Below are 20804 nucleotides of genomic sequence, written 5' to 3'. Positions count from 1 at the left end.
GATAGATAGATAGATAGATAGATAGATAGATAGATAGATATGTGTGTGCAATATATAATGGATTTTCTATTTTGTATCTTTTATTCCTTTCCTGCAACTATTGCTTGCTGTCTGTCACACCCAAATTTCCCTGGTGGGGGGATTAATAAAGTTACATCTTATCTTATCTTATCTTATCTTATCTTATCTTATCTTATCTTATCTTATCTTATCTTATCAGTCAAAGGCTGCAATGAACAATTATTTTCTTGGTTCATCATTTAGCCTGTAAAATGTCAAGCAGTGGTGAAACACACCAATGACATTTTTCCCAAAGTTCAGTCTGACATATGAGGATTGCTTGTTTTGTCTGACCAACTGTCCTGAACCAAAAGTTTTTCAGTCACTATCACAGAAGACCCAGAAGCTGCAACCATCACATTTTTCAAATTGAACACAGCACATAAAAGACATCATATGACTACTAGGTATCAGCTCATATAATGAAATCCCATAATAGACAGATATGACAGATATTTGTGTCATTGTAATGTCAATATTGAGCCACTATTACCATCACTTTTCCCAGTTTTTCAGAAAATAGATAAGAGATGTACAGGTTTGCATTGCTAGCTTGGAGCATCAATAGTACCTGATGTGCCACTGCCATTTGCACAATCATGAGCTTTTTCCAAACGTTTTGAAATACTGTACTGTTCAAATGACTGCTTTTTCAGCCTGGGAGCTAATTCTTCTGGCGTAAAGCCAAATAGGTGGAGCAAGCCCTTTTGGCACCACCTGACTGACCTTTCACCAAGATACTGACTCCGTGGCTTCTGGCACACACAGAAACATGCACACGTGACACACATTACACAATGATGCTTGCTCCAGATTTGGTTGCAGATTGTACAGTATCAGCACTGATATGCAGATGTGGCAGGCTTACCTTTGGATGGTGGACTGATGATGTTTTCTGATGATGCTGCAACTTGACTTGGACATTTACCCCTGATTTCATAGACAAACAGTGGGCCAAAATCATCAAACTCAAACATGGAAAAATAGTGTTACAGGTAACTGGTGAATGGATTTTTTTCTGGTTAAAGCAAGCAATGAACATGCTGGTCAAGGCAGCTGAAACAGAATGCAGAGGCCCCCTCAGTGAGTCTGGAGTAAGGCAACCTCCCATCAGAGCCTTCATGGATGACCTTAAAGTGACAACAACAGCTGTACCGGGAGCTAAGTGAATCCTCCAGAGGTCGGAGAGGCTCATGACATGGGCACGCATGAGTTTCAAACCTGCAAAGTCCTTGGTTCTAAAGAAGGGGAAAGTCACAGACAAATTCCGCTTCAGGCTGGGAGAACACCAGATCCTGTCTGTCACTGAGAAGCCAGTGAAGAGCCTGGGGAAGGTCTTCAACTGCAGTCTGAATGACAGAGATTCCATCAAGGCAACTAGTGCAGAACTGGAGGGCTAGCAGAGAGCAGTGGACAAGTCTGGGCTCCCTGGAAGATTCAAGGCATGGGTCTGGCCTCTGTTCATCTATGAGGTTCCCATGACTGTGGTAGAAGGCTTCGAGCAAAGGGTGAGTAGCTATCTACACAGAAGGCTGGGATTGTCACGCAGCCTTAGAAACATTGTGCTGTATGGGAGCACCAACAAGCTCAGGCTCCCTTTCAGCTCAGTCAGGGAAGAGTGCATCGTGGCACGGGTGTGGGAACATCTGCAGTACTTGGGATCTAGAGATGCCAAAGTGTCTGGGGCAGGGATTGTTGTGAGGACAGGGAGAAAGTGGAGGGCAGCCGAGACAGTCCAGCAAGCTGAAACTCAACTGAAGCACAAGGTCATCCCTGGAACAGTGGCGCAAGGCAGAGCCGGACTTGGGAGCCTAACAGTGACCAGATACGACACTGCCAGCAGGAGGGAAAGGTACAACCAGGTACTCAAATCCATCGCTGACACAATCAGCAAGGGGATCAAGGAAAGCCGATACATCCAAGCCACAGCAAAGGCCATTTACTTTGTCAAGTAAGGACAAAGGCCGGAGAAAACAATCAAGAACTGTTCTGCTGGTGTGCTCTCTACGGCCCGAGACTGGGTGATGACAGTTGACCTGGAGAGGCAGCTGAAAATTCCACCACACATCACCCAGTCCAGTTTGAGACGTGACATCATCGTGGTCTCAGAGACCACAAAACAACTCTTGCTGGAGTCAACCGTTCCCTGGTAGGAGAGGATGGAGGACGCACACAAAAGAAGAGGGAGAAGTACCAGGAGCTGGTGGAGGATTGTCGGAGGAACAGGTGGAGGACTAGGTGTATGCCAGTGGAGGTGGGCAGTCGGGGATTCACTAGTCACTCCCTGAGCAAGGCCTAAGGTACACTGGGCATAAGAGGTGCCCACTGAAGAAGAGCCATAAACAACAACATGGAGGCAGCAGAAAAAGCCTCCAGATGGCTCTGGTTGAAGAAGGGTGACCAGTGGGGGCAGTAGTACAGCATGCCACTTGGACACAGGCCAGGGTCTGATCGGCCTCAGTCGGGTCGCCTGTGAGGAGGGTGTCTTTTGTAAGAACCGAAACACCCAGTGACTCTAGGAAACAACACTGATGATATGTCCAAGGTTGAGCATCAGCAGATCAATTATTAACTCCAAATATTCCTCAACTCAAGCTTTGTCCACCAGGCCTGGAACACAAAGACCATCATCCCTGTAGCAAAACGCCTCATGCCAAATCTTTTAATGACTTCAGACTATCACATCTCTACTTAGCAAATGTATGGAGTGTTTAATGTGTAAAGACCTCTCACCTCAAATAGCTGAATTTATGAGCTAAGATGCTGCACTCATTGCTTGGATGAAGTCCACCATTATCTAGACATCTAGCCAACATCCAGGGCTCGGACATTGAGATTGTGGGAGATTACAAATACCTGGGTGTTCACCTCAACAACAAATTGGACTGGACAAACAACACAGATGCCCTGTACAGGAGGGGCCAAAGTCGTCTGCACCTGCTCAGAAGACTGAGGTCCTTTGGAGTTTGTAGGACATTGTTAAAAACATTCTGTGGTGGCATCTGCAGTTTCTATGCAGCGGTCTGCTGGGGCTGTGGGAGTTCTGAGAGGGACAGGAAAAGACTTAACAACCTGGTCAGGAGAGCTGGCTTTGTCCTGGACTGCCCTCTGGACACCATCGAGGAAGTGGGTGAGAAGATGATGTTAGCCAAGCTGACATCGATCATGGAGAACCCATCCCACCCCCTGCATGAGATGGTGGGGGCCTTAAGCAGCTCCTTCAGTAGCAGACTGCTGTATCCAGTCTGTAAGAAAGAACGCTACCGCAGGTCCTTTGTTCCTACATCTGTCAGACTATTTAACTCCAGCATCATGTGATGTAGCACTGTGTGGACACTGTCCTTCTTTCTTAATCTCTACATCATAAACCTGTTTCTGATTTTGCACTACTGTTCAAGGCTACTGTTCATATGCTCTATTGCTAATATCTGCTCACATTTATCCATTTCACCTGGTGCAATCTCTAAATTTCTAAAGTTGGATACTTCTCTCAGCTGTGCAACAACACTATTTATTATCCATATCGGCAACCGTATACTGTGTACTTATAAACTGTAGGTTATATATTGTGCACTTACATAGACCCAGTATTTCCCAGGTGCAATACTTTTTTATTCGGGTGCAATAGTATTCTCAGTACTTTTTTATGGCAGTAGATTTCTTTTAGCATTTACTATTTTTAATAACCTGTACAAATGTATATAGACATCTATCTATCTTATCAGTCAAGGGCTGCAACAAATGATTATTTTCTTGGTTCATCATTTAGCCTGTAAAATGTCAAGCAGTGGCAGCATGGTGGCACAGCAGGTAGTGCGTGTGCCTCACAGCAAGAAGGTTGCCGGTTCAATCCCCGGGCGGGGCCTTTCTGTGTGAAGTTTGCATGTTCTTCCTGTGCATGCGTGGGTTCTCTCCAGGTACTCCGGCTTCCTCCCACAGACCAAAAACATGCTCATTAGGTTAATTGGTGACTCTAAATTCCCCCCTAGGTGTTAGTGTGAGTGTGAATGGTTGTTTGTCTGTATATGTTGCCCTGCGATCGACTGGCGACCGGTCCAGGGTGTACCCCGCCACTCGCCTGTTGACAGCTGGGATAGGCTCCAGCCCCCCCTGCAACCCCGAAAGGGATAGGCGGTATAGAAAATGGATGGATGGATGTCAAGCAGAAACACAACCAATGACATTTTCCCAAAGTTCAGTCTGACATATGAGGATTGCTTGTTTTGTCTGACCAACTGTCCTGGACCAAAAGTTTTTCAGTCACTATCACAGAAGACCCAGAAGCTGCAACCATCACATTTTTCACATTTTTGCTTTCGATTGAAATCTCTGCTCATCTGCAAATTGAACACAGCACATAAAAGACATGATATGACTACTAGGTATCAGCTCATATAATGAAATCCTATACTGGACAGATATTTGTGTCATTGTAATGTCAATATTGAGCCACTATTACCATCACTTTTCCCAGTTTTTCAGAAAATAGATAAGAGATGTACAGGTTTGCATTGCTAGCTTGGAGCATCAATAGCACCTGATGTGCCACTGCCATTTGCACAATCATGAGCTTTTTCCAAACCTTTTGAAATACTGTATTGTTCTAATGACTGCTTTTTCAGCCTGGGAGCTAATTCTTCTGACGTAAAGCCAAATAGGTGGAGCAAGCCCTTTTGGCGCCACCTGACTGACACAGGTTTGCATCGCTAGCTTGGAGCATCAATAGTACCTGATGTGTTGCTGCCATTTGCATAATATGAGCTTTTTCCGAACGTTTTGAAATACTGTACTGTTCTAATGACTGCTTTTTCAGCCTGGGAGCTAATTCTTCTGGCATGAAGCCAAATAGGTGGAGCAAGCCCTTTTGGCAAAATGAATGGATGTGATTTTACTTGAAAAAAAATAAGCTAATAATAATTTCCTCACCTATCAAGGAAGTTTTTTTTTTTTTTTTTTTTACTTAAGTTAAAGTAATAATACCACAGTATAAAAAAGGATAAAAACCCTGCATTCAAAATGTAAGTAAAAGTATAAAAGCATTGGCATCAAAATATACTTAAAACGCTAATTTTGTTACTCATTTAACGAAATTGCGTACAGAATTGTAGTTCAGACAGATCACAATAATTCTGGTAATACTGCTGATCTCATAGTCATGGTCTCCAGCTATAACAAGCATGATTCAGATGATGACCCTGTTGGCCGACTTTGAGGCTGACGTTTCCTTGCCAAATTTTGAACTATATGTAACATGCCCGACGAGTCTGAACAAAACTCTGGATTAATGCTTTAATGTGTACAATGTATCCAGGACAGTCAGATTATAATGTTACCCACCTCTTACCAAAGTATCGTTAGTTACTGAACAGGGCTAAACCGGCTGTTCGGCATATACAGGCCTGGATAAATGACTCAGTGGAGGAGCTGAGTGTTTGCTTTGACCATCCTTTCTGCAGGCAAAACAAAGCACAGACAGACTATGAGAACAAAGTTGAGGAGAAGCTGAGAACTGAATTGAACAAAATGATGGGCAGGCAGCAGAAACCGAATGTCTCCATGCCCTATAATCCTACAGAAGAGGGAGGTCGTCTCTGTGTTTCAGAGGGTCAACCCCCGCAAGGACCCTGGCCCAGGTAGACTCAAGGGAAGGTGCTAAAACCTACTGCTCCAAATATTCCTCCACTCAAGCTTTGTCTGCCAGGCCTGGAACACAAAGGCCATCATCCCTGTAGCAAAAACACCTCATGCCAAATCTTTTGATGACTTCAGACCATCACATCTCTACTTAGCAAACATATGGAGTGTTTAATGTGTAAAGACGTCTCACCTCAAACAGCTGAATTTATGAGCTAAGATGCTGCACTCATTGCTTGGATGAAGTCCACCATCATCAAACAAAGCCAACACTTGCATCTGCCTTCTTTTTATGGACTTCTCTGTTAATACAGTGCGGCCCCACCTCCTCTTAAAGCACCTGTGTGATGTGAACACCTGCAGTCCGGTCCTTTGGGTCGGGGACTTCCTGAGAAAACGACCCCAGCGTGTCTGCATCAACCTCATCCTTTCGGACTACTGTCTCCCCTGTTGGTCTAAGTATACATAAATGGAGTGCAGTGGAGCAGCAGTGACCTCTCCCATATCTGCAGACGATATGGCCCAGGTCACCTGCCTGCAGGACATGAACTGTGCCTCCTACTGCCAGTACATCCTCCATGTTCTTTATGGTATTCTGCAACCAACACCATCACCTATTATAATGTCATTCATTCATTAAGTGCTGCTGTGAATTATACATCATTGTGATGGTTATGACACCTTGTATGGTGTGTGTTGTCCCATATGTCAGTGCCACAGATGAATTTCCATTTTATTTACATTTAATGGTCAACAAAGTCATCTGAATTTGTGTATTTCATTACTGATTTATGATTATTGATGGATTCATGTGTAAGCATCATTTTAATGTTGTAACCTAGGACTGTGTTTTCAGGTAAACTTGGACACTTTCTATGCACACTCTATGCAACTTTTCCGAAGTACAGTTGAGTAATTTTTTAATATTAATGAAGTGGTGGCTGTAATGTGAAGGTTGTTAGTTCACATCTGATTGATGATGCCACATTTCGTAACATATTTTCAATAAAATATATGTGACAAATAATATTTTGAATACAGCAAATCAGTGAAATATCTATTGAATGATTTGCCAATTTTCAGTTAATGGAAATGTAACAAAAGGTCATTAGTTTTGTGATTAAAGTAACTTCTAAAAGAGTTAGATAATTGATTATAGCATAACTGGTAGAAATATTATTAAAAAAACTCTTCTTTTAAAACAACTTAATACAAAAGACACATTGAATTACCTGAAAGAACTGTTGTTCTGTACTGCTTTAAAATGTACCGTACATCAGTGTCCTTCTTAACCAAACAAACTGCCCCACATAAACTTTTGGTCTATAGCTGTGGATCAATAATCAGTTCTGTTCAAAACTTAGGACAAGCATGTTATAAAAGGTTGTATCATGTCAGAAAAACAAGATAATGCCACTCTAAACGCGAGACGCGGGACAGCTCAGGTGCACCGCTACGCTCTCACGTGATATGCTCCACGCGCTGCAGTTTAAACTAACTCACCCTTTTGCAGCATGGCGGTCCGTTTAAACTGGCGATGGCGGCGTGGGCCGCAAAGCTGCTCTTTAGCTAACTGTGCTGCAGCATTTCTGTCTACATTTACAGCTTCCGCCGCCCATGAAGCATTTCATAAGCAAGCTCACCTGCGGACAGCGCTAATGTCGCTTCAGACTGACTCTGTGCTGGAAATAGTCCTCCTGCAGGATTGTGGGCAGCCTGGAAACGACGCTGCAACGCATCTCCAAGACACCTCACAGTAAGGTTCTGCTGCATGTGCTTCCATGTTGTGAGCTGCAGTGGTGGTGTAAATTTACTTAAGTACCATCCATGTTTAGCCTCCTTTACTTGAGTATTTCTTCTTAATACTCCTTTATACTTCCACTCCACTGTGTGGGAGATGTCATACTTTTCACACACACGGTCGTGGTTACTTTGAAATCCATATTATTAACACACAACATAATTCACAAATGAAGTGATAAATGATTATGGATTAAGCTTCCCAGCAGTATATATTTCTTAAACTAAGCCCCACTTTCACCAGCTGCAACATTTAAGATGATGCTGACACATAAATGCATCAATAATTATGATCTGGTGATATATGTTATTCTGCCGTTCTACATGATGAGTACTAATTATTTTTAGTCTAATATCTTTGTACCTCAGATCTTCAGTAAAAGATCTGAGTACTTCTGCCACAGCTGCTGAGTTGAGTTGTCTGAGCTCTGTGCTGTTGGTTTGCTTTGTTGTACAGTATCGGTACCGTTGCTGATGCTGCTGTCTGTATCTGCTTCTGGTCTCTGTGTTGGTGGCTGCCAGCTGTTGGCCTCTTTTCTGCTCTGATGCTGCTGCTGCTTTTTTCTTATGTGCAGTATTTGCTGTAAGATAAGATGAGACTTTATTAATTCCCCGTAGAGGAAATTAGGGGTTCATAATTGTGAATTCTCTCTCATGACTGAGCTCATTTGTCTGTTCATGTAGTTGGTTGATGCACTATGATGCTTTCATACAGCTGATAACACAATGCATTGGGGTCAAATAAGACTCATGTTTGAGTATCACTGTTGGTGAGTGTCATTTCTGTGTGTTATGGGCTAAACTGATTACAATATATCCCCCTGCAGTAAGACTGCATTAGTTTTAGCTAGGTATATCTAATAAGTGTATGTTACTTTTACAGTATACAGATGCTAATGTTGCTTTCTTCCACATCTGACATGCACAGTGATCTCTCTCTAATTTTGGCCTCGTGCCTGTTGCCACATCCAGAACAGGTTGTCACATTTACATTTTCCCCACGTTCTTCATATTCAGCTGAACATTAAATAAATAGTTAAGCTCAAAAGTAATGGTTCATGTGACAGGTTGTTTGTCATTATTATCATAATTACATATCAGCTGCTCAGCTGCTGTGGTTTATGCTGCTACTGCACTCAGCCATATTCACTGCTAACTGTATATCCACTGATGATTCCTCATCTGCTGATTGTTAATGCTACATGGCTCTTCATAGATTGTCTGCTGCAATTACGAATGTCTGTGATTTAATAAGAATTGAAGTCATTCATAATCTACTGCATAGCTTCAGTGTCCCCTGTGCTGCTTTTCATCTGGTTTGCTGGGTTTAGATTTAGTCATTGCAGTTCAGTTCGGCCTGAGGTCACCTGAGATGGACTGACACAAAGTGTAAAAGTGTGTCCACATTTCAGATAGTGTTTAGAAATCATGAACGTTGTGTCCTCTGAGCTTAAGAGGAAAAAGACCATTCTGACTGTTATCAGTACAAAGTTCAAAAGCCTATGATGTATGAGGGTATGTTTGTGCCCATGGCACGAGTTACTTCTGTGAAGCACCTTTTAATGCTCAGAGGTACATACAGGATTTGGTGCAACACATGCTGCCACTCAGACGACGTCTTCTTCAGGAACATCTCTGCTTATTCTAGACGATGACGATGCCAAGCCTCATTCTGCACAGGAGCCTGCCTTCGTAGTGGAACTGTGCATGTCCAGACCTATCTCCCTTTGAAAGTCTGTAGCGCATTATGAAGAAAAAAAGACACCAGAGACCCTCCACTGTTGAGCAACTAAAGTTGTATATCAAGCAAGACTGGAAAGAATTTCCCTTTGAAACCTTGAACAATTAGTGTTCTCAGTTCCCCAACCTGAGTGTTTAAAGAAAAGGTGATGTGACTCAGTGGTAAACAGGCCCCTGTCCCAGCTTCATTCAGAGTGAGTGTATATTTTCAGTTTGATCGTTAAATATCCTGTTTTCATACTGTATTCTATTGACTATAGGTCAAAAGGATTTTCAACTGACTGCATTTTGTTTTCCTTTAAGTTTCACACAGCATCCCAACTTTTTGCGAGGTTATATATTTCTCCCTGGAGGGAAAGGAGTTAATTATCGTCACTCCACAGTTTGTTCTGTGCAGAGCTGCAGGCATATGGCTGCTGGCACTGATGAGGTCAGAGCCTGGATGGCGACTCTGTGTTGTCAGGGATGATCGAGCAAATGATTGTTAGTGATAATGAGTGCGACCCTCTCTTCTTTATATTGACACATACATCTTGAACTGCACCAGCTGGTCAGACCACAGTGGCAACCTTACAACCAAAACTCTGTACTCGCATAAATAAATGAATAAATATGTTTGACCTGAGCAGCTGACTGAACTGCAGCTATGCTCCGGCACCTTTCCACTCTTGCTCTTTTTCTCCCCTGTTACCTAATTATGTTTCCCAGAATATCCATCTTTTAGATCTTATCTTCATTAGTTTCCCTACGGGTCTCTCGAGCGTAATTCTGTCGGCCTGAAAGGTGCGACCTCTCACCTGCCTGCCTAAACATATCATCTTAAAGTCTCCCAGTGGAGCATCTGCCGCTAAGGCCGGGCGATCTACAGCATCAGCTGGGATTTCATCATCCCTGCTGCTTCTCTCCACATCAAGTGTTGTTGGGAAGCATATGAGGGCTATGTAAATGAATTTGTGTCTACCTGCGTGCTTACCTGCATGTCTGTGTTTTGTCAGTTAGCGAGTGCACCTGTGCACTGGATCTGGACTCGTGGGTGAAGTTTGGCAGGCATGTCAGGCATCTGGAGCTCTGCTTATTGGAGCTTGATGACAGAGTGTTCATGCATTCATGAGTTGTGTACTTCTGTAAACGGGGAAGTCGCTCGTGAATATGCGAGGGAATGTGTGTGTGTGTGTGTGTGTGTGTGTGTGTGTGTGTGTGTGTGTGTGTGTGTGTGTGTGTGTGTGTGTGTGTGTGTGTGTGTGTGTGTGTGTGTGTGTGTGTGTGTGTGTGTGTGTGTGTGTGTGGTGGGACCGAAAGATTACCATCAGCATTCGTGCTGAGATTTCAAGACGAGAAGTGTTCAAGCAGAACATCTTAAATGTCTCCATGCTTTGGTTCTTGTTGTTTATATAAAATAAATGTGTTTTTGTTTTGAGCTGAAATCAGTCAATTCAGAAAATGTACAGATGAAATTTTAATAACTGATTATGTTTGAAATAGGATTGCAACTCAGAAAATATTACTATTATTATTAGTAATAGTATAGTATCACTATTAGCATAATTATCAGTTGCAAAGACCCTTAAAGGAATGAAAACAAATGTGTTTTTCTTTTTTTTTTGGTTGAAGAAACTCTTAATTATTATTTCACTAAATATTAAATCCTGACCAACATTAAACTTAAAAACCTGAAATATATATTTTTGGTAACACTAATATGGTAGAGTTCAATACCACATAAGCAAATGCACATGGTATGGTTCATATCAATGTATACTGTCAAAGCAGTACACTGCTGCAACCCTACTTTTAAGTCATTTCTTAAGTAAAAAGTGCAGCCACTTTGCTATATGTCTAGTTTTTCCAGTGAGTCTTTTCTCTTTTCTGTCTTTTCTTCATTTTACATCATTGTAAATTAAATCACTTTGAGTTTTTGGACTGAAACAATCTTCACTTTCTTTTTTATTTTATTATATTTCTTATCGTAACATTACAGGTTTTGTGGACCTTTCCACCGCAGCTCCTGTTTTTTATCTCCACTTCTTGGAGTTTGGCCTTTGGATGTTAAACACAAGACAGTGAGACAGACAGAGAGAGATTAAGAGACGAACACAGACAGAGAGAGGCTGCTGTACAGGATCAAAAACGGCTGATTTGTAGTTTTCTTCCTCTTTCGGGAGCCTGACAGATGTTCATAGAGATTCTTTTCGCACCGTCTTGCTGTTGTTCTCCCTCAAAAGACCCCAGCTGAGGTCTTGCAGCCCTGAAGCAGAATCACACAGACTGATGAAGAGCCAGGTTCATTTTGACTTTTTTTTTTTTTTTTGTCATGGTTATACATTTTATTTCAAAAGTCAGAAAGGGCCCATGCGTGTTTTTGTTGGCTGGTATATTTCTCATGATCTTGTGGATAACTGGTTAATTCATGATTAAGGATGCAGCGATCCAACTTTATCTCCCATTTTCATACATTTGCATGACATTTTCATACTTAAACTTTTTACATTTCATTCTGATATCCAGCATCAGACATGATGTTCCGTTAAGCTAGCTGTGGAAATAAAACTTCCATTACACATTAGTTCACTGCAACTTAATCCTTTTTAATTTGATTCAACTGAAACTAAAAGTTAGGCCCCTTCACCTCCTTAAACTTCACCTGCAAAGATTTAATTAACCCTCCAAACTGAGCTTGAACTTGCTATGAAAGTGTCCTCTAACTGTCTCCAGTCTGATACAAGTCTGCATGTGTGATTTGAAGTTATGTCACAGGAAGACAAAGCGCCCTTTTCTCATTCATTATCTCCTTCCTTGTATCTGCAGAGGCTTAAAAGGCCAACAGTGGCAAAATATATACAAACGTGTAAAAGCATTAGGACACCTTGAACCTCAGCTGCTGTGCATGAAACCCAAAGATGTTTCGGTAAGAAGGTAGCAGTTACAGTAATCTCACTAGATAACCCGTGGCCGTGAAACGACCTCCTGACTGTGCTGCACATTGTACTGTAAACTGCTGATGTTTATCTGTGCAGAACTGCAGTTGAAGACATGGATTTCCTCCTTTTTAATGTTACATGTTATCTGCTTGTTGCCTTTTCCTCCAAAGGAAGAGGGCTGTTCTCCCATGATCACCACCCATGTAGAATCATGCATCAATATGACACGTTCTCCCTCCTCACACAGTGTCTGTGCCCTTGTAGAATCAGCACTTCCTAACTGCATAACACCTTGTCCCCACTCCTTTGCATTGCGTGCTTTAAATACACGGTGTCCTTGAGGCAAAAACGCATCTGTCTTGGAAAAGTTTAACACGTTTCATCGGCCATCTGGTGCACTGAGGTTCTTGCGCTATGATAGATTAAGTTGGACTTGTGTGAAGTGTGCGTGTGTGCAGTTTCCCCTAATGCAGAGTAAAAGCAGAAAAGTGCAGCAGAAAAGTGCAGAAACAATTAGCTGAGTAATACTGACGAGAATGCTGATAATCAGTTAGTAGACTTTAGTTGCTTATCAAACAAAAATGCCAAAGATTTGCTGCTTCCAGCTTCTCAAATGTGAGAATTTGCAGCTTTTCTCCTTTTCATATTATTGCATTTTAAATCAAATGCTTTGGCTTTTGGGCTGTAGGAGAAGCTGTTTGAACACAGATGTCACCCGGGACTCTCTGGGCTTGTGATGGGCATTTTCCACTATTTTTGGGAGGTCATTTTGAATAAACTAACAATTTACTGAATAAGGGTTAAAAGGGTCAAAAGGAAAATTAGATTAATTGGGCAAGCTGCAGTTCTTCCTCAGAGAAGTGTTTTTTCTAAGTGATATTTGTATCACTGTGTGAACTGCATGGGCTTTTACGAGCTACAGAAGTTATGTGTTGGATGTGTGGCCAGCAGTTACCCTGTTATTGTGGTGACAGTCATCTAAGCCATTTATAAGCCTGGAGGGAAGGCTGCTCACAGACTGGAAGACTTTGTGTTTCAACAGCTGTTCAGTCTAATGTGATCTCATACAACAGCCCTGCAACATTTATGATACCAGATTTTTGTTGATACTGGTTCACTTTTATGGTCATTTTTGTGGCTGTATGTCATGATGTTGTTGTCGCAGATTGCATTAAGTGTATCACATATTTTGCCCCCCCACCCCATCGCCTGTGTGCGTACCATATGGGGTAAAAACTTTACAATATAACACAATCTGACACAACAACAGTACAAACTACAGCCCTGAAAATATCCCACAGAGACAAAGGTTCTCTGCTGTTTAAGATTTACTGCATATGTATTTGATGGTGTAGCTGTTCTTCATATTTTCTTTTACAAAATAAAGCTTGAATAAAGCTTTCCTTGTGTTTTACTAAAGCCACATGTGTCTGCACTGAAGTGACGTCGTAGCAATGGTAATTCAGTTTAAAGACCCCAACATTCAGTCATTCCAAATTATATAATTGTGGACATCAGGAAAATGTAATGTGAAGGGGGGCTTAGTCTGTTGATTGAATAAGAGCTAAAATACCAAGCAGCATGATCTTTCACAAATGGCCTGTTCTTCCTCTGCATCACGGTACTTGCCATTTTAAATAGTATTACTGTCATACCAATGATATTTTTATACTAAGATGCTTTTTTGCAGTGACTTTCTTGCAGAATCCTTTCTAATTTTAAGAATACGTAAGAGAACAATCCTTCATGTGTAATCTAAATATCATGTTTTGATGTTTTAATGAGTGATAAAATCACAGTTTCTCATTGCGGTTTTAATGTAAATGCATCATATCTGGAGAAAACATGTTAAAACTTGCATTATTGCACTGCAGTATTCAGCCTCATATTCACCAGCATGCTGCCATCTAGTGGCCTCAGGGTGATGCTCCACCTTGTAGATCCATTTCGCACTCAAAATATCTGATCTCGCCCAAACAAATTGGATTCATAATGTATGGCTTACATTACACACCGTTTATATCATATCTGAGGCTGTGGACGAGCCCGTGCAGTAAATCTATTCTGTAATATCTCCCAGCCCTCTGTGTGACATTGCCAATAAGATGGAGAATTGGTGATATGATGTATGAGTGGCCAAGGTGAATGTATTGTTTTAACCAAAAGGGCACCAGCTGCAGTCACAGAGTTGTGGCGTGGAAAGTGGAAATCTGACCTGCTGGTTTAGAGCGGATAAAAACACATCCCCCCTGACCTTTCCGCTTTATTACCCACCATGATACCTCATAAATTGAGGAGAATACAGTGCTGGTGTCACGTCAAGAGCAAGGAGGGAGCTGCAGTTGTTTTTTTTTCTGCACTCCATTTTTTCACACTTGATGTATAAGTCAGAGTATGATTGACTCGATTTTTATTGAGTATGTTTTGTGACCATATAGAGCAGTAAAACTGCAGTTAAAGAAAACAATAATGATCCAATGATGAATAAATATAAATAATTTAATCATAAATAAGGATTAACCTTAAATCCTAAAGATTTTGACACATTTCAAGAATATCTGATAAAGGTATCTCTATAAAGGTAGTCATTTGTATATTATTTTTTATTAGTGTTGCAAAAACTACTGCATTTTAATTAAGTGTATGAGGCAAGTCTTCAGAAGTAGATACTGAATTTTGTTAAAGTAGAAGTAAAAACCACCTGATTTCATTGTCAGATGAATTGCTGTCTTAATAGATTTAATTATCTCTGGCGCCCTCTGCTGGTTCATGGGGGGCCCCACAGAAACTAAGACTGAATGAATGAGATTAAATCAGAAAAAAGTTAACATTTGACAGATGTAGCTTTCATACTTTATGATATACTTTTCATACTATATGCTTTTATTAAATTAACTTTACCATCACACATCATCCAGGTGTTTATTAATAATACATAATAATAATAATAATAATAATAATAATAATAATAATAATAATAATAATAATAATAATACATGAGCTGCTTCAGTAAGATAAACAAATACCTCTTACTAGTCAGTCTGTGATCCCATTTGATAAATAATCCTATTATACCTTAAAACCAGTATAGTTGCTAAAATGTACAAATATCATTGTAAAACCTATTTACCGCAGTACTGCAGGACCCATCAAACATTCACAGGATGAATCTGTTTGTGAGATGATTGACAGAAAGAGAATTCGGCTACACAGTCTTTGCTTTTTCCTGTGAATTACTGGATATTTTTTACTGCTACTGACCACTGAAATTCAGATAAAACAGTATGAGAAGCAACCATCACTCTAATGCTGAACTACTGGACACATGAAGCCTGTGAAGAGGGGTCAGGAGACGTCTTAGCCTCATTTTAGAGGGTCACAAACCATAAAAAGTTGGGAACTGCAGCTGCAGGAGGCCGTGAGGAATACAGAACAGTACGCAAAGGTGAAAGTCACTGCTGACATCCCTGTCGAAAACATTTTTGCAGATGATTGCATTACACAGAACTAAGCAAACAGGATTAGACCTCACAGCAGTATCACACATGCTGTATAAATGACATCAACAGCAACAAATAAGAGCAGTCCATGCCTATAACTGACGACAGAGGATAAATCTGAGCCACCATAACATCCCCTGCAGAGAGATATAAACCTTCAGCTGTGGTCTACAAGATGCTGCTGCTGCTGCAACCAGTCATCTCTCAGCCAATCCTAACATGTGGCTGTGTAAGTGCGTGTGTGTGTGTGTGTGTGTGTGTGTGTGTGTGTGTGTGTGTGTGTGTGTGTGTGTGTGTGTGTGTGTGTGTGTGTGTGTGTGTGTGTGTGTGTGTGTGTGTGTGTGTGTGTGTGTCTTCCGTTTCATTAATGACAGTATATGGTGACGCCTTCCAGCAGGGATTACCACACCGTGAGCTCTGGCTCTCCCACCGCGTGCAGTAATGAAGGAGAGCTGTGGAGACTGGAGGCACAGGCGGCGAGTCGCTTTCCACCAGAGTTTACACGGCAGACGACAAATCTGGACGTGACTGTCTTACCAGAGATTAAAACTGTCTGAGAGAGACACAGAGGGAGACGGGTGGCTAGCGGGCTTTATGCACTTGTTCCGGCAACCTGCTCGTGCAATTTAACAGCAGATTACTGGCTAACTGTACAGGAAATCAACGGAAAACTATGACAAAATAGGTTGTTTTTCAAGTGTCACTTTTGAGTTTCGGCTATAGGGCACCTGGAGATTGCAAACCTTTACCCAAACATGAACGGCTAAACTGTTTCCCCTGCAAACGCTCTATATTTGTAACTCAAATCTTTATCTAATGCCCGCTTTTCATTTAATTTGATTAGATCTCCTCCCAAATCAGTTGCTCTCTGTCATCAAATGTCAAAGAATTTGGTTACGATGATTGTTTTTAGACATGAAGACAACAGAACTGTGGTAAACACAAAGTTCTTTATTAACATGATAATCATTAGCATCGGGTGCTATTTTTCACAGCCACATGCAGGTGCACTTTTGGACTGGATATCACCTGTACAGATACAGAACTAGGCTCTGATTGTTGTTCCTCAGCAGATACCGTGATGAAAGACTTGTGGCATGAGTATTGATAGTATTGGACATGTGGGATGTTGCTTTTCACTGCAGATGCTTTAAATTAGCATGCAGGCGTTGGTGCTTTGTGCATCAGGTGATGTGCAGTTGAAAAAAAGGATGGCGTATCAAGTAGAAATCCCCCTCTGGGTCATGTGCACCTCAATCTGCAAGGTTCTTGTATTTCATTTTGGCGACATCTTTGCTTCCAACTGATTATTACTGTTGTGGTTTTGAGCTTAATCTGCCCAGAGATCTGCTGGCAAGCAAACAGCGAGTGAACAGTGAATGTCTTTGGGGTTTCTTGTTGTTACTGCTTTGAGCTGCTGTAGGTGGCATTCTTTTCTTTATTCTGATCAAACATGGTGGGCAGCTCCAGTCATGCTAGCTGCCCACTTCTGCTGCTGCTTTATTTAACCATTTGAAAACATACAGTAACATGCATCACTTTGCTTTAACGGGATTTCTGACTGCTTAAAACAGAGAAAAAAATGTAATCAACTGATTATAGGTTGAATCATTATTGTGCTGCAGCATGTAGTGATAGATTGAGGTGAAGTTTGTGACTCTGACATTCATTTTTGTGGAAATATTGCATCGCACTACCTCAACTTTAACCGTTGAAGGTAGAGTGAGATTCCAGCAGCTCCACTCCCCTACAGGTCTCTGCGGATGTTCAGATCCTGTGGAGATCAGGCGGAGAGAGCAGATCTTAGAAAGATCAATACTCCTTAGTGGATTTCCTATATCAACCACGCTGAAATCCTACCATCTGTGACATATAGGTTGAGCATATAAGTCGCTGCTGGGTGGGATCCAATCCAATAAGTCGCTCTCCACACCGTCTGTTCTTGTTGGGTTGGAAATGCTGTAGGCTGGGAGAGGTGGATGAGTGGAGCCACCAGGTACACCAGGTGGAGTGTTCACTTCTTTTTTTTCTTTTTATCACCAGTAAACCTGTTATTTCACTGTTCACTGCTGCTCATCTAATTCATTTTTTTGGAGGATATTTGTCTTATTATTTGACACATACACAAATATACACAGCAAGTGGCACAACAGGAGAAACAATCATGACAGTCTTTTAATATTATATTTTCTATCTCTCTCTCCTTGACTCTTGTGTGTGTTTGAGTGGTTAGATGATCAGCCATTAATGCCAGGATGATCCCTCCATGTAGCAGAGACTAAATGATCGATTATGAGCCAGATATTATTTAAAGGAGTAGTTCAACAGCTTGGAAAATGTGCTTATTTGTTTTCTTGCCTAGAGTACAATGAGAAGCTCCATATGTCCTCGTAGGGTCTAAACAATAACTGTGAAGCTAAAGCTAGCATTCTATTAGCTTAGCTTAGCATAAGGACAGCGAGCCTAGCTCTGCGCAAAGGTACCAAAATTGTCCTACCACCACAAACAAAGCTGTTTTATCAGGTTTGTTTATTTTGTCTAAAAACTGTAACTTTAAATAGATGTAACTATTTCTTGACTGGGTGCAGTAACCTGTAGCCTCCTTTAATCTTGTTGCCACTGTGAGGTTGGCAGGAAACCAGCGACTTCAGGAGGTTAATGCATGATAGAGTCTGGCACTTAACCCCCATAAAACCACAATGTGGTGTTCCTACAAGCTGATTCTTGTACAAGATAAACAAACAAGACGCAATGCATTAATTTAAATGTCCTTTTAGCTGGAGTTTGTTAGCTTTGGACAGAGCTCACTAGCCCTTTTCCCCCTGTTTCCAGTCTTTGTGCTAAGCTAACTAACAGGCTGCTGGCTATAGCTTCATATTCCCTTTTTCAGACAAGAGAGTGATATCAAGCTTCTCATCTGACTCCTTTAACTGTGCCACTTTTTATTTTTTACAATGAAATAAGAGTGTTTGTGCAAGCACAGTGGCTTATGAAAGAATAATAATTTCAAGATGATTTGTTTTCTCAAAATTGACATTTTTTTTTTAAAATTACAGCCTGAATAAATGAAACAAACCACGAATGATACTAATTTCAGTGTATCTATTAAAAAAAAAACACGAAAATTGCAAAAATCTGAAAATATTTAAATTCTAACCTGATAAATGTCATAATATAATAATACACAATGATTGCAATAAAACAACACGTTGCACAAAAATGGAAAATCACAGCATATGAATGAAAACATGAATGTGAGAGTAACACTTGGAGAAATGAAGAAAGCATCAATCAGTATTTGTTTTTGGGGATGCAGACATTTGTGTTCACTTTACATCCATCTGTAATTAATAGTCGCTTGTTTCAAACAGCTGCTCATCATCATCATCAGAAAAATAAACCTGCAGAGCGGTTGACCACATAGTTTGCACTGAGATGGAAAAACGAATGCTAGAAATTAAAGTTAAAAAAAATAAAAAAATACACAGCTCTATATTTGCACCCGAGAAAATGGAATGGGCAACATCTGGTTTTAATAAGAGCGCAATCCAAAGAAATATTTTTATAAGGCGTAAACATTTTACACTTCAGCCAGCAGAAGAGTGACTCACAGCGACTGAACAGGCAGAGCTTGTAAGTCGTGCTGTCGATGGAGGTGCTGGTTGTGGTGAGTTATAGGCTGGTAACCACGAGCTGCTGCTGGCAGGATGGAGACGGGCAGCAGCTGAGCCTGGAAGGAGTGGACAGAAACTTGTTGATCTCAAGCCATGTGCAATATAACAAGGAAAATGCAGTAAATGACACCATTTATCTGTGTGAGGAATGGCCTGTTTCTAGGCAGTAAAATCAAAAGCTGACATTTGTTTATTGGTGGGCAGCGTTTGATTTGCTTTCCAGGCTGCTGGATGTCACTTGCTCACTCGGTCATCCATTCAACACCGAGACAGCACACTGAGAGTTATTATTTAACTTATGTGCAAAATTAAACTTAAAATTTTTGTCTGCAGTCCAGAGGAGCAAATGTGTGGGCAGTTCAGACGTCCAGCAAAGTGCAGGTTCAGTGATTTACAGATTTCAGCTGCTGTTTGCTGAATTTTGATATTTCCTTCAAGCGATGGCTTTAACAGAAGACAAAAGCAAGTTGACAGACAGTGAAACATGAGAAAAGACTTCTCTCAGAGCAAAAGAGCACAATGTTTTGTTAATTTTGTACATGAGGCACAAGTTTAAAAGCTCAGACCTGATGTTTCTTCAGTGTTCAACACTGATGACACCGAACAGGATTTTTTAAGCTTAAACCTGCATAAGCTTTGCCAAGTTGCAATTTATTTATTGTTTTTGTGTTTTTAAGGTGTTGAAAACACCAAAACGCCATTGAGTAAAGGGTGTAAAGTAGTTTGACAGTAGTTACAATTAATAGTTGTAAAATGAATTACAGCTGAATTCTAGCTCCCTTTTTAGCATTTTGCAGATGTCACAGTATTACTCTCCACAGAAACTGGTTCTGGGACCGGACACGAAGACTGGAAATAATTTGACTTTTAAATTTCAGTATCATTATCGGTAAACTGCAGTCTGGCCGGTCAGATATTCTTACACCATGCGTTCCTTTTAATGAAAATACAATGCTGCAGCACTACACTGTTTCCACACTGCACCGCATTGGATGTTTCTGAGATGCAGTCACACTATCGTGATGACGGGTGTCCACTGTAAATGCTGCACAGGATTACTTTAAACACTGTTTTGCTGTAATCATTAAAATACATTACATTAGTTCAATATTTAGCCTCTCATGAGCTCATGTATATGAAGAGCATGTGTGTGGTGAGCGTTTAAACATACATTTAACAGGCAAGTTGCCAGCTGGTAAAGTTCATTTTTAATATTTTTGACATAACATTTAGCTGTTACACAAGAGACGTTTAGTACATTAATAGTACATTGTGCTATATTAAGATGTTTTATTGAGGAAACACAGATTACTGACTTCTAGCTTTGAGCTGAATGGAGATAAATGATGTAAAGCTTCTCCCTAAGTGGTCTTCTCCATAATATTGTCCATTTTATGCCCAAAGATGCCATGTTTGTACAGCTGGTTAGACGCCATGTGATGTACGACGTTAACTCTGGAAGCATTCAGGCTTTTGTT

The 20804-nt window shown here is 40.9% G+C and overlaps 1 pseudogene; it reads left to right on the top strand.

Annotated features, from left to right (window-relative positions):
* The first annotated feature begins 1094 nt into the window (after positions 1-1094).
* Positions 1095-3378, top strand: LOC139330990 (uncharacterized; annotated as a pseudogene).
* Positions 3379-20804: the final 17426 nt, after the last annotated feature.

This window comes from Chaetodon trifascialis, chromosome 5 (genome assembly GCF_039877785.1).
Source record: "Chaetodon trifascialis isolate fChaTrf1 chromosome 5, fChaTrf1.hap1, whole genome shotgun sequence".
In the NCBI taxonomy this organism is placed as follows: Eukaryota; Metazoa; Chordata; class Actinopteri; order Chaetodontiformes; family Chaetodontidae; genus Chaetodon; species Chaetodon trifascialis.
This window is presented reverse-complemented; position numbering and strand designations above follow the sequence as displayed.